Source organism: Papio anubis, chromosome 12 (assembly GCF_008728515.1).
Source record: "Papio anubis isolate 15944 chromosome 12, Panubis1.0, whole genome shotgun sequence".
Lineage (NCBI taxonomy): Eukaryota > Metazoa > Chordata > Mammalia > Primates > Cercopithecidae > Papio > Papio anubis.
In genome coordinates, this window is record NC_044987.1 from 92,101,566 (window position 1) to 92,115,675 (window position 14,110).

The window sequence follows — 14,110 nt, forward strand, 5'->3', positions numbered from 1 at the left end:
CAGATTCTATCTTGTAATAGCAAAAGTTGCCTTATCCATTATATTGCAAATTCCTTGACCAATGACCAAGTCTTACACACATTTGTATTCTCATACTGCCAGATATAATCATTTAAAAAGGTAGGAACTAAATTAATTTTTGTTGCATTGCATATTACACTGAATTGAATACACCACTCATATCCTTTGGAAAAGGCAAGAGAAGGATACTTGAAAACCATGAATCAAAGAAGGTAGCATATACAATCAGAGTGTTCCCTATAACTGTGATAGATAAACTTTTAGAAGGATATTACAAAGCTAGAAAGACCTAAAGAAGAGCAATAAAGGAAGAGTATCCATATACGGATTTTTAAAAATTAATTAGACTTCTCATACACAGGCAATAAAGAATAACAATGATGTAATTCAATAAATCTTTCTGTTTAAGGAACTACAGATGGTACAAATTTGATGGTACAAATCTTTTTTTTTTTTTTTTTTTTTTGAGACAGGGTCTCGCTCTGTCATGAAGGCTGGAGTGCAGTGGTGTGATCACAGCTCACTGTGGCCCCGACCTCCTGAGCTCATGAGATCCTCCCACCTCAGCCTCCCAAGTAGCTGGGACTGCAGGCACATGCCACAACAACCAGCTAATTTTTGTACTTTTTGTAGAGACAGAGTCTCACTATGTTTGCCCAGGCTAGTCTGGGCTCAAGCGGTCCTCCCACCTCAGCCTCCCAAAGTGCTAGGATTACAGGCATGAGCTACTGTGCTTGGCCAAGTTAATCTTAATCTCTAGGTATTTAAAATCTAGAAAAATGGATAAAGCACATATACAAATAAGTTTAACTCAAGGCATGGTAACACCAGGCATAATATAAAAGACATGGTAGATAAACAAAAAAGGGTGCTACAAGTGTTCAAAGAGTTCAAAGTCACGGTGCCCAAGCCTTATTCACTTTATCTCTAAAATAAGAATGCTAAACTAAGTTTAATTTTTGTATTGTTAATTTTTAAATATACTATCCCCTTGCAAAAACAGTCATAATTTCAACAGCAAATTAGATAAGATAATATCTAGTGCAATTCTAGCTGTCAAATTCTGATCTAATTAACCTATGGAGACTAGATTTTAGGCTACCTATAATTCCAAAAACAGTTAATGGGGAAGGAGTTTTAGAAATATAAAGATTGAACACTTAGCCTTAGGGGAAAAAAAGAGAATAATACTCCTCTCTTTCTTAGTGAGTAGAGTGAAGGATAAGGTGAAAGGGCCAAAATACAAAAATCACTGAGTTTCCAAAGAGATCAATTATAAAATCAAGTGTAAACCTGACCTTGTTAAATAAATTTCAAAATACCAGAACTAAGAAGAAACTTAAATCCTGAAAATATTAATGTAAGTAAATAAAGGAAACAAAGAAAGATGTATTTGTTCATTTAACAAATGTTTATTAGTCTCTTCTATATTCAAAATGTAATTGATTTTTTTAAAAATACAGACATCCAGGCTGGAGGTGTTGGCTCAGTTTTGTAATCCCAGCACTTTGGGTGGCTAAGGCAGGAGGATCGCTTGAGGCCAAGAGTTCGAGATCAGCCTAGACAACATAGTGAGACCCATGTCTCTACAAAAAACAGAAAAATTAGCTGGGCATGGGTGGTGCACACCTATAGTCTCAGCTACTCAGGAGGCTGAGGTGGAAGGATGGCTTGAGCCAGGGAGGTAGAGGCTACAACTAGCTATGATCGCACCAATACACTCCAGCCTGTGTGACAGAATGAGACCCTGTCTCAACAAAAAATAAACGCAGACACCTTTTTCTCAAGGAACTCTAGTAGAAAGATACAGATATACAAAATAATTATAATACAATGTGATCATGTGTGAAGTTGGACACCCAGTATGAGAAAATCAGGGGTGGCTTGGGAAGGCCAGTCAGCCTGAGGAAGGTGACTTCTGGGCTGAGACTTAAAATCTTAAAAGACAAGACATTAGTAAAATGAAAAATTAGATAACAGTATTTTAGAGGGAAAAACAGCATAAGTAAAGGCACAGATGGAAGAAACATCATTTTAAATGAAGAACTAAAAGTAGCATAGGGAGATTGAAGTCTAACAGGTAAGGCTGAGAGAAGATGAGATGAGGCTTGAGAAGCAGGCAAGTCTTAGGGGGTCTTTTATGTCATGTTAAGGAGGCTGAACTAATACCATCACATATTCTGCTCTATTATACCAAATGCCTTGTCACATATTCTCTGTTTAAACATATTTTAAAATCAGATCAAATTCCATCTCCTCTGTGAAGATTTTCTTACAAATCCCATTCACACCAATTTCTCCTTTTCTGAACTATACTTACTGTCAGATCATATGGTTAGCACTTTATTGTGTATATTGCCCCATTCTGTTATTGTCTATTCCACATAATTTTGCACTTTATTTTACCCATTTATAATACTGCCCATAAATAATGTTACTTTTTCATTAACTGCTTCATGTTTGAAGAAGGCTTATTAACCTCCAAGTAGGGAAAAACCTTGAGAGCATAGTGAATACTTGATAAACACTTTATTAAATTGATATAAATTACATAAAATTACAAAAACCACTTTTAGTTTCTTAAAATATTTACACTATTATGAGTAAAACATTCTCTATTCATACTAAAATCTTTACCAAATTGTTCCTTGTTTTAAGAAACAAAGGGAAGATTATATATATAAATTTTAGAAATTTAGAAATAAACAAAACATTAACTGTATGATATGTGTGAAGAGATTGAGAGAATTGGATATTCTGTCCACAAAGATCATTATGAAACCATAACATAAAATAAGCTACTAAATGTACTGTAAATTCAAACAATCTAAGGCAATATACTAGAGACCTTTGGATCAAGTACATAAGCACTAATTTTGGCCACCTTATAAATAAAACTTAGGAAAATTCCTTTAAGGATTTTATAAAACACTTACAACTTTTAACTAAACTAAACTCCATTTTTTTTCAAATATGAAACAAGAATTGCCAAATAGCTTAATAAAAGTTGATTCCAACACAGCTACAAATATACTGCTCATTAAACTTAACTGAAAATAAGTTTTAGTTTTATATGAAATTAATCAGTGCCAGAAAATCTCATAAAGGTTTTTCTTGTTACTAACAGAAAATTTCCACAGGTCATCAAGAAATTAAGAAAGCTGAATGACTTCCGATGTGTTTCTCTGTCATGTCAACATTAGCAAATAAATGAATTAGGAAAATGACATGAATAATTTACAATAAAAATTTTCACCTAAATGTGCATTACAACAAAAACATTTCTGCCTTAATTAGCTACATAATTATTTCCCAAAGTATGTTCTAAGGGGCACAAGGCCCACAAGATACATTTCTAAAAAAAAGTTCCACAGTCAAATAAATCTGGGAAATCCCATACACTACCCATTTCAGAGATAAGCAGTCCCATTAGCTTTGTTAGAGCCTGTTTAACTTTAATCCATATTTACCAAGTTTACCTTGACCATGAAACACTTTTTTTCATAATTCAGAAGACAAGCCAGTATTCTGGGGAACGTGTATTCCAAAGAACATACTTTGGAAAATTCTAATCTACAAAATTGTTATGTGTTCTTCCTTCATTAGTGGCCTAAACTGATTGTAAAGAATAATTTCCAATTAAAAAAACACCATTCTCAGACAGGTGTGGTGGCTCATGCCTGCAATCCCAGCACTTTGGGAAGCCGAGGCAGTGCAATTGCTTGAGCTCAGGAGCTCAAGACCAGACTGAGCAACATGGCGAAATCCTATCTCTACCAAAACGCAAAAACAAAAAGTATACGCTTGCGGTAGTGTGCTCCTGTAGTCCCAGCTATTCAGGAGGCTGAGGTGGGAAAATCACTTGAGCCCAGGAAGTGGAGGTTGCAGTAAGCCAACACTACGCCACTGCACTCCGCCTGGGCAACAGAGCCACATCCTGTCTCAAACACACACACACACACACACACACACACAATCCCCACCACTGTTCTCATTCAACTGTTACCAGGACTGATAAAAGAACATAATCCATCAACAAAGACATTTACCATTGCATCAATGACTTATTTCAACTATAGCCCTAACACAGTTTCCCAAAGTGTGTTCCATTAATAAGCACAGCACAAAAAGAGGACCCCATGGTCTAGTGCAGTAAAACTGTAGACTGTGACTCATTCATGAGTCAAAAAAATCAATAGAATGGGTCTTGACCAGAATTTTTTTTAAAGGAAAGGCTGGACTAGTAAAAAATAAAATAAAAAACATAAGTGTACACTGCTTATGGTAAAGGTAAGTATTGACTCATGTGTAAGTATTTACTCATATAGTAAAGGTAAGTATTGACTCTTAATGTCGGCTGTAATCAGAGAAGTTTAAGAACGTTCAAAAAAAGTTAGGTTAAACAAGTTCCTTTACCGCAGGACATTTTAGAGCCCTTAAATGAATTCCAAGAGTATTTCTGGCCACAAAAACCTTTGTTTATTGAAGCATCTCACAGGACCAGTGCTCCCCGGAACACAATTTAGGAAATACTGCGTTTTGGAAATGGTGTACCTCCAACTGTCTTGAGGTACACTATATAAATAACAGTGCCCACTTTTCACCTCCTTCAGAAAACACACAATCAGACTTCTCATCTTATAGCATCCTTCACAATTTGGTCAAACTTGCAATAACTTTAATTTAGTTAGCATGAAGTGGTGGTTAAGCACCTGGGTTTCAATTCTAGCTCCACCACTTGTCGGCTGTGTAATCAGCCTTGCATTGTTATTTAATCTATTTCCCATGGTTTTCTCACGAAGTGTAAGGAGAATACTGGGAATACCTACGGTACAGGGTTTGGGGTTTGTTTTCTTAGGATTAAATGAGATAATCTCCAGCCCCTGGCGTGTAATAAGCATTCCACATATGATATCTATTGCTATTAGAATAACACTATCGCCGCACCTGTACAGTTATTACGGGCCAGAGCGAAAGAAACTAAAAACACTATGCTGCCGCCTAGTGGACACTCGGAATTTTAAAATCTGTCATTCGCTTCCTTCCTGACACTACGATATGAAGTCGTATGGAAATTAAAACGTTTTCTCAAGCTGCATTAACACATTTTATAAATCATCAAAGTGGGGAATCTAGTTTTCCAAAACTAAACAACTACGCCAAGACAACCCTGAAACCAGGGAGGGTTGTAAAGACTCAAATTGGCCGAAGAAATGGCTGAGAAAAGACACCAGTGAAGGACTACAGAGGAAACTCCACCCACAGAGTATTTGCTGATTCTCAGGTTGGGGTATGTCAGTATAGGTTTTTTCTTCAAGGTATAATACAAAGACAGCCATTGGAATTTATCACAACTAAAGCAAAATAACCAATAATCACCAGTTCGAGGATCTCAGTGTAAACAGAAGACTCCGTGGAATCTTCACATTTTCTTTCTAAAAGAAGTGCAGTGACCGTAAAGGTTCCCATAACTGACTTAAGGGTTGTCACTTATTTTCAAATCAAAGTGAAGTGGAAGATTGCAGCAATGACATGAGTGATTTATTTTATTTTATTTTTTAGACAGAGTCTCGCTCTGTCGCCCAGGCTGGAGTGCAGTGGTGTGATCTCAGCTCACTGCAACCTCCGCCTCCCGGGTTCAAGCGATTTTCCTGCCTCAACCTCCCAAGGAGCTGGGATTACAGGTGCCCGCCACCTCGCCTGGCTAATGTTTGTATTTTTAGTAGAGCCGGTGTTTTGCCATGTTGACCAGGCTGGTCTCAAACTCCTGACCTGAGGAGATCTGCCCACCTCGGCCTCCCAAAGTGCTGGGACTACAGGCGTGAGCCACCGCCCCGACCAAATAATTTATATTTATAATTCAGCATTATCAGTATTAGCATGGCAGTCATCTCATTCCCAGTGAGATTCCATTTAAATTTGCTCGTGCAAGGCACTTTGGGGGAAACAAAATTACCAGCAGAATGAAGGAAAAAATCGAGAAATGTCCTTGGGAATTTACACACTTCTGCAACTGCACTAGAACTTTCGCACTATACTTAAAACATTCTGCAAAGTAAGGTTCACCAAGGAAAAACTCGAGATTCACCAATAACAGTTCCAAATGTTGCCAACTCTGAGCCGTCAGAGTTGTTTGAAAATTTGCACAAGAACAATCGACATTACTACATTGCATTCATAAGGCAAACATGAGGTTTAAAACAAAAACCACCACCACGCAAGGCACATGTACAGAAGGCGCTTCTCCACGATGAACAGACGAGACCCTCATGACTCACCCACAGTTTCAATCCTGCCCAAGCAGAGATCCAGATGGAGGCCTGAGGGTGGCTGCTTCTCCTGGGTCGGGAGCGCGGAAGATTCTAGACACAGCCCAAAAGTCAGGAGGCTCCAGGCCAAAGCAGACCCTTGGCAACGAGAGCAAGGAAGGGCAGGTTAGGCAGGTGGAGGTGCAGGGCAAACCCGTAAGTGGACCCAGGGTGAAAAGATTACGGCTGCTTCCTAAACAGCCCAACTACACACGCTTTTGACTGCTCCGAGTTACCTCAGTGAAGCGTGCCTCTAGCGCCTGTCAGCCCTTCCGGTTCACCTTTTCCCGCGCTAGGACACTTCCGGCTTGAAGGTCATGAGCCTAAGATAGGTGGGTAATCTTGAGCATCTGGGGCAAAATATGATTGATTTTATTTTCTTTTTAAATACAAGCTTCGGAAAAGATCCCTGGATATTTGATGTTTTTCCTTGTTTAAGTATAACATGTATTGGCTTATATATTCCGGTTTTGTTGTTGTTGTTGTTTGTTTGTTTTGAGACGGAGCCTTGCTCTGTCGCCCAGGCTGGAGTGCAACAGTGCGATCTTGGCTCACTGCCAGTTCCACTTCCCGGGTTTTCACACCATTCTCCTGCCTCAGCCTCCCGATATATTCGTTTTTTCAAAAAAGCCTTTGGAAAGATGAAAGAAAAACGAATAAGTGTTACCTGTGGAGAGCAACGGGAAGCATGTGCATGAGAACAGGAGAGAGAGGGAGACTTCACTGAATAGCTTTTTATACTTTTTGATGTTTGCTTCATGTGAATGTGTTATTAATTCAAAAAGTAAATATTGGCCGGGTGTGAGGGTTCACTGGCTCATGCCTGTAACCCCAACAATTTGGGAGGCTGAGGCAGGAGGATTACTTGAGGTCAGGAGTTTGATACCAGCCTGAGCAACATGGTAAGACCCCTCCCGGCCGGAGGCGGTGGCTCAAGCCTGTAATCCCAGCACTTTGGGAGGCCGAGACGGGCGGATCACGAGGTCAGGAGATCAAGACCATCCTGGGTAACACGGTGAAACCCCGTCTCTACTAAAAAGTAGCCGGGCGAGGTGGCGGGCGCCTGTAGTCCCAGCTACTCCGGAGGCTGAGGCAGGAGAATGGCGTAAACCCGGGAGGCGGAGCTTTCAGTGAGCTGAGATCCGGCCACTGCACTCCAGCCTGGGTGGCAGAGCCAGACTCCGACAAAAAAAAAAAAAAAAAAGTTGCTTAATTTTTAAAGTGAAATATTAGAAAAAAAAGCTGTAGTTCTAGTTATACTGATAATCACACCTATTTTAAGCACCTAACTAATGATATGTTTCAGTAGTTGTGTTGAATAATTATTCAATACGAATGTAATATGTTTCAGGCCCACATTGTTTTTGCATGCTGCCAAAATGTGAAAGAACTGTTCCCTACCCTCAAATTTTTTTTTTTTTTTTTTTTTTTTTTGGAGACAAAATCTCTTTCTTGTCCCCCAGGCTGGAGTGCAATGGCACAATCTCGGCTCACTGCAACCTCCACCTCCCGGGTTCAAGCGATTCTCCTGCCTCAACCTCCCGAGTAACTGGGATTATAGGTGCCTGCCTCGACGCCTGGCTAATTTTTGTATTTTTAGTAGACAGGGTTTCACCATGTTGGCCAGCCTGGTCTCAAACTCTTGACCTCAGGTGATCCGCCTGCCTCGGCCTCCCAAAGTGCTGGGATTACAGGCATGAGCCACCGCACCCAGCCCCCTGCCCTCAAATTTTTAACCATGTTTTCCAGTAAAAATCTGTCTGAAATTCTTTTTACTCTTTCCCTTTCTCCAGGCCTTTGCCCAGATGTCACCTTTTTAGGGAGAACATTCCTGACTACTCCATAGTAACACCCATGCACATCTCGTACTTTAACCCCACCTTGTTTTATTCTCTGTAGCACAATCACCATCTCATCTGGTATATTTATTAACTGTATCCTAGGACACAAGCTTCGTGAAAACAGAGATAAATTTTGTTCACTAGCTTACCAGATTCTAGCACAATGCCTGGCATGCAAATGCCAAATAAATTCAAATGACTGAGTGAACAGACTATGACCTTTCAATCTGGTATTTACTAACCATAACAGCTATACTCTAATAATAACTAATATTTATGATAATTTACTATGTGCCAGACAATGAGCTAAGTGTTTTTACATACATCATCTCCTCTTAGTCTCCACAACAATCCTATTACTATGTACTTTTTGCATATTAGAAAACTAAGGTGTAGAGAGGCTAATGAGTTGAATGTAATCACCTCTGAATGACCTTCTAACTCTATGCAGTTTCCCTAATGATCAGTGCTATGGTTTGAATGTTTTTGTCCTGTCCACAATTCATGTCGAAACTTAATCTCCAAAGCAACTGTGTTATGAGGTGTGGCCTTTAGGAGATGATTGAGTCATGAGGGGAGAATAGGATTTGATGCCCTTATAAAAGGGTTTTCAGCCAGCTGTGGTGGCTCACGCCTGTAATCCCAATACTTTAGGAGGCCAAGGTGAGTGGATCACTTGAGGTAGGGAATTCGTGACCAGCCTGGCCAACATAGAGAAACCTTGTCTATACTAAAAATGCAAAAATGAGCCAGGCATGGTGGCAAGTGCCTGTGTAATCCCAGCTGCTCAGGAGGCTGAGGCATAAGAATCACTTGAACCCAGGAGGCAGAGGTTGCAGTGAGCCAAGATCGCACCACTGCACTCCAGCCTGGGTGACAGACTGAGACAGCCTCAAAAAAAAAAAAAAAGTAACAACTTAAAAACTTAAAAAGTTAAAGGACTTAACCATTATTTTCACTTTGGGGATATCACTTTCAAGTCATGGTACATGTGAACATTTAAAGAAACCTAACTGTTTCTATCAGTAGTTAGAAACTGCATATATGAGCCAGGAATGGTGGCACACATCTATAGTCCCAGTTGCTTTGGAGGCTGAGGCAGAAGGATCACTTGAGCCCAGGAATTTGAGGCTACAGTGAGCTATGATTGCGCTACTGCACTCCAGCCTGGGTGATAGAGAGACACCTTGTCTCAAAAAACAAAAAACAAGTTTAGAACTCTGTACATCTTCCTCCACTTGCCTGGCATATCCTGACTCTGCCACAACCAGCAGTTCCCTTCACGATTCTTTGTACATGCTGCTTCCTCTGCCTGGATGCTCTTTACTGTCAGTAGGCCTATCTAAAAACACTTTCTCATCCTTTAAATTCCAGTTCACAGGTTCTCTCTTTGAAATTTCATCAACTCTCCACTCCCATCTAAGTAGAACTGATCATTCCCTGCTTGGTACAATCACTCGACTCTACATATCTTTATTGTAGTATTTATCATAGGCCCTTGCAATTGTCTGTATACACTTCCTCTCTCCTAATAGACTGTGAACTTTTTGAGGACAGGGACTTTGTCATATTTACTTTTAAATCCCCAATGGCTAGCACAGTAAATGGCACATAGCATAGAGATTAAGAGCAAATGGCTTGGTGCAAATCCTGACTCTGCCATGTACTATCTCAGGACATTGGGCAAGGCATTTGACCTCTCTGTGCCTCAAAATCCACATTGGTAAAATGGGAATAATGATACAGTATGATCATCCCTAATCCAAAAATCTGCAATCCTAAATATTCTAAAATCTGAAACTTTTTGAGCACCAACGTGATGCTACAAATGGAAAATTCCACACTGGACTTGATATGACAGACTGCCGTCAAAACTTTGTTTCATGCACAAAGTTATTAAAAATATTGCATAAAATCACCATCAGGCTATGTGCATAAGGTGCATAGGAAACATAAATGAATTTTGTGTTTAGATTTGGGTCTCTAACCCAACATATCCCATTGTGTATGTTCAAATATTTCAAAATCCCAAAACCCTGAAATCTGAAACACCAAAGCATTTTGGAGAAAGGATACCCACCTGTAGTACCTACCTCTAAGATATAAATATGACAGATAAGGTGCACAAAGTGCATAGCACTGTGCTTGGCCGATAGTAAGCATTCAAAAAGTATGAGCTGTTGTATTAATATTAGTATTTTAGAAAGGTCTTGCTCGCCACCCAGGCTGGAGTGCAGTGGCACAATCACCACTAACTGCAACCTCACCCTCCTGGGCCCCAGGGGTTCTGGGCCCCAGTGATCCCCACTTCAGTCTTCTGAGTAGCTGGGACCACAGGCGCACGCCACCATGACCAGCTATTTTGTTTGTTTGTAGAGACAGGGGTCTCCCTGTGTTGCGCAGGCTAGTCTCAAACTCGTGGGCTCAAGCGATCCTCCTGCCTTGACCTCCCAAAGTGCTGGGATTACAGGCGTGAACACTGTGCCCGACCTTATTATTATTCATTATTATTGTCATCACAATTTTTAGGAACTCAGTATGTATAAATTGGTTAAATGAATTCATGAATGAGTAAACAAAGATATTTTCAGTGGCTAATCAGGCATCTAGTTCCAAGCACAGGTAATGGGAAGTTCTTCCTCTTTCTACCACTTGCTCTCTTCTTTCCCTTTTTTCTGTCCCCATTTTCCCCTCTTAGTTAATCTAATGTAACTTTACATATATGCAAATTAAATGCTTTTTTCCACTACAAAGTCTGTGGGTTTTTGCTTTGATTTTTGCTTTTTGGGTTTTTGTTTGTTTGTTTTGTGGGGGTTTGAGACAGGGTCTCATTTTGTCACTTAGGCTGGAGTGCAGTGGTGCAATCTCGGCTCACCGCAGACTTACCTCCTGGTCTCAAGCGATCCTCCCTCCTCAGCCCCACAAGTAGCTGGGACCACAGGAGTGCACCACCACACCTGACTAATTTTTTTTTTTTTTTTTTTTTCCGAGACAGAGTTTTACTCTGTCACCCAGGCTGGAATACAGTGGCACAATCTCAGCTTACTGCAACCTCCGCCTCCCAGGTTCAAGTGATTCTCCTGCCTCAGCTTCCCATGTAGCTGGGATTACAGGCCTGTGCCACCATGCTTGGTTAATTTTTGTATTTTTAGTAGAAATGGGGTTTCAATATGTTGGCCAGGCTAGTCTCGAACTCCTGACCTCAACTGATCTGCCCACCTCACCCTCCCAAAGTGCTTGGATTACAGGCATTAGCCACCATGCCTGGCCCCATTTTTTGTATTTTTTTGTATAGACAGGGTTTTGTCATATTTCCCGGCCTAGTCTCGAACTCCTGAGCATAAACCACCATGCCCGACCTGTGAGTTTTTTTAATGAATAGAATGTGAATCTGTATTACAATTTGGAATTATTTTTACACTTAACATAGATTAAAGCCTCAGACTATCTTAATCCAGTCCTAACCATAATCATCAGAGTGAAACTATGTCATTTTTACTTGATGTAGTAAAGGGAGTAAGCACATTTACATGTCTCCCATACTAGGTTCTCTATAATCACAGTTTTCATATCCTACACTATTAGATCTAGAGCTAGTTAGAATTGGTTGTGAATAAGCACAGTGACTCCCTAGGAGAATAACATGAGATAATATCTACATCAAAGAATAACTTATATACATGACGTAAATGAATAGGTTTCTGCAGCCTACTTAAATGCTATAGTAAAAACAAGTGAGTGCTTATAACTTGTTATAGTTACAGCACTTACCACATTTCATTATAGTTATTTCTTTCCATGCTTGTGGGCAGAGAATGTATCATATTCATCTTTGTATCTATAACCTCAGCACAGTGCTTGGCACATAACATACGTTTAATAAATATTAATGCATAAATATTTATAGTCAGAGTAGCATATAACTTTAAATTTTTCATATAATAATCGGTAGCACCACAAATTGTAGTTGAAATCTTTCTGAAATTTGTTGTATGTACTGAATTTTCACTCTAGTTTTTACTTTGTATATAATATAGTAACATGTCAATTAGCTATTGAATTTTAAGTGTCAATATTAGTATGATGGATTAATCAACTACAAATAATTATCTAGAAGATGTACTACATACACCATGGGAGAGGTTTTATGTGAACTTATGATTTATTTATTTTATTTAACCTTATTTTAGATATAATGTACATGGGAGAAAAAAACGTTATTGTCGAATTCAAAGTTGCAGTGGGCTATGATCAAGCCACTGCACTTCAGCCTGGGCAACACAGTGAGACTTCATCTATATATTTTTAAAAGTTATTCTTATTATAAAATTGGGAGTACGCATACTCTTAATAAGACTTTTGCTTTTTTCCTAATAGAATAGGTTTTCTTTTGGGTTTCTAATCCAAAATTTAATGGAAAACAATGAAACAAACTCAACACATTTATAAAATTTATCTTTTTTGGCCCCCTCAATTAACTCCTCTTCTGGACCCCTTTACTTATGTTAATGATGGCACCATCCTTTCAGTTAATTAAGATGGAAACTTCAGAGTAATAGTATACTTCTCTTTCCCTCTCTGTTATTCCTCTCCTCCAAGTTGTAGGCCTAGTCAAGGATTTTGGATGAAGTAGGAGAAGAACAGTGAAGTAATGAGTCCTGGGGTTCCTACTTAAGCACTTGGGTAGATAGTATCATCATTTAATAAAATTGAGAAGGAAAGTCAACACTTTAGGGGTAAAAACTGTTATCAGGATGCCTTTGGCTGCAAGTAACAGAAATATTCAACTTAAATTGAATTGTCAACAAAGTTATTATCTCAGATACCAGGAAGTCAAGAGATGGAGGATTCCTGATGTGGTTTGTGAAATAATTTGCTCTATTCCTTAGTCTCTTTGTTTTGCCCTCCTCCAGTGTTGGCTCCATCCTCACCTAGGCAGTGAGATTGCTTTTAGTTCTGAGCATCTCATTCATACACAACAACATAAAAAGGAAAAAGAAGGCTGAGTAGTCTAGTGACTACTTAAAAGGGAGAAAAATCTTTCCAGAAACTTCCCAGCAGACATCTGCTCATATCTCATCGGCTCAACCTCATTCACATGCCTATCTTAAACCAATCACTGTCAAAAGGAATGGGATATCCATGACTGGCTTATATAAATCAAGATTTACTCCTAGAGCTGGAGACAGAGCCATCTTCCCCAATCCACATGGTGGGTAGGGGTATAGAAAACTTAACTGGCTGGGTGCAGTGGTTCACGCCTATAATCCCAGCACTTTGGGAGGCCGAGGCGGGCAGATCATGAGGTGAGGAGTTCGAGACCAGCCTGGCCAACATAGTGAAACCCCATCTCTACTAAAAATACAGAAATTAGCCAGCTGTGGTGGCACACACCTGTAGCCCAGCTACTTGGGAGGCTGAGGTAGGAGAATCGCTTGAACCTGGGAGGCAGAGGTTGTGGTAAGCAGAGATCACACCACTGCACTCCAGCCTGGGCAACAGAGCAAGACTCCATCTCAAAAACAAAAAACAAAAAAATTATAACTCTGCCAATAACAAAGAAGGAGAAAATTGAGTTAAATAGACAACCAATAGCATCTGCTACAAAAATCAGTGGTTCTATTTTTGCAGATGTCAAGTTTAAGGTATCTATGTGACATCCACATGGAAAAGTCAAAAAGGCAACTGGAAATGTTGAGTCTGAGGCTTAAAGAAGGGTCTCAGCTAGAAATACAAATTTGGAAGTGAATAACATAATGTGTTTAATCCATGGAACTAGGTTAGATCACCCAGGAAGAAAACATAGAGAAGAGGACCTTAAATTATTCATCTTTAAATCAGAGATAAAACATTATATGTTTTATTGGATTATTATGAGAGTCAGTTGAGACAATGAATATAAAGCACTAGATACACAGTGAAAATTCATTATCTGTTAAT

At 39.5% G+C, this 14,110-nt stretch overlaps 1 protein-coding gene across 2 annotated transcripts in view; it reads right to left on the bottom strand.

Moving 5' to 3' along the window:
• Window positions 1-7,195, bottom strand: part of CCDC73 (coiled-coil domain containing 73) — a 163,967-nt gene extending 156,772 nt beyond the window's left edge. Inside the window, exons 1-2 of one of the 2 annotated variants that reach the window (XM_021925933.2) lie at window positions 6,566-7,195; window positions 6,300-6,428 (exon numbers count right to left, since the gene is read on the bottom strand). The gene's annotated coding sequence lies outside the window, so the exon portion shown is untranslated. Of the gene's footprint in view, window positions 1-6,299 lie in introns of both variants that reach the window. The other variant, XM_031653394.1, reaches the window with a different exon arrangement.
• Window positions 7,196-14,110: the final 6,915 nt, after the last annotated feature.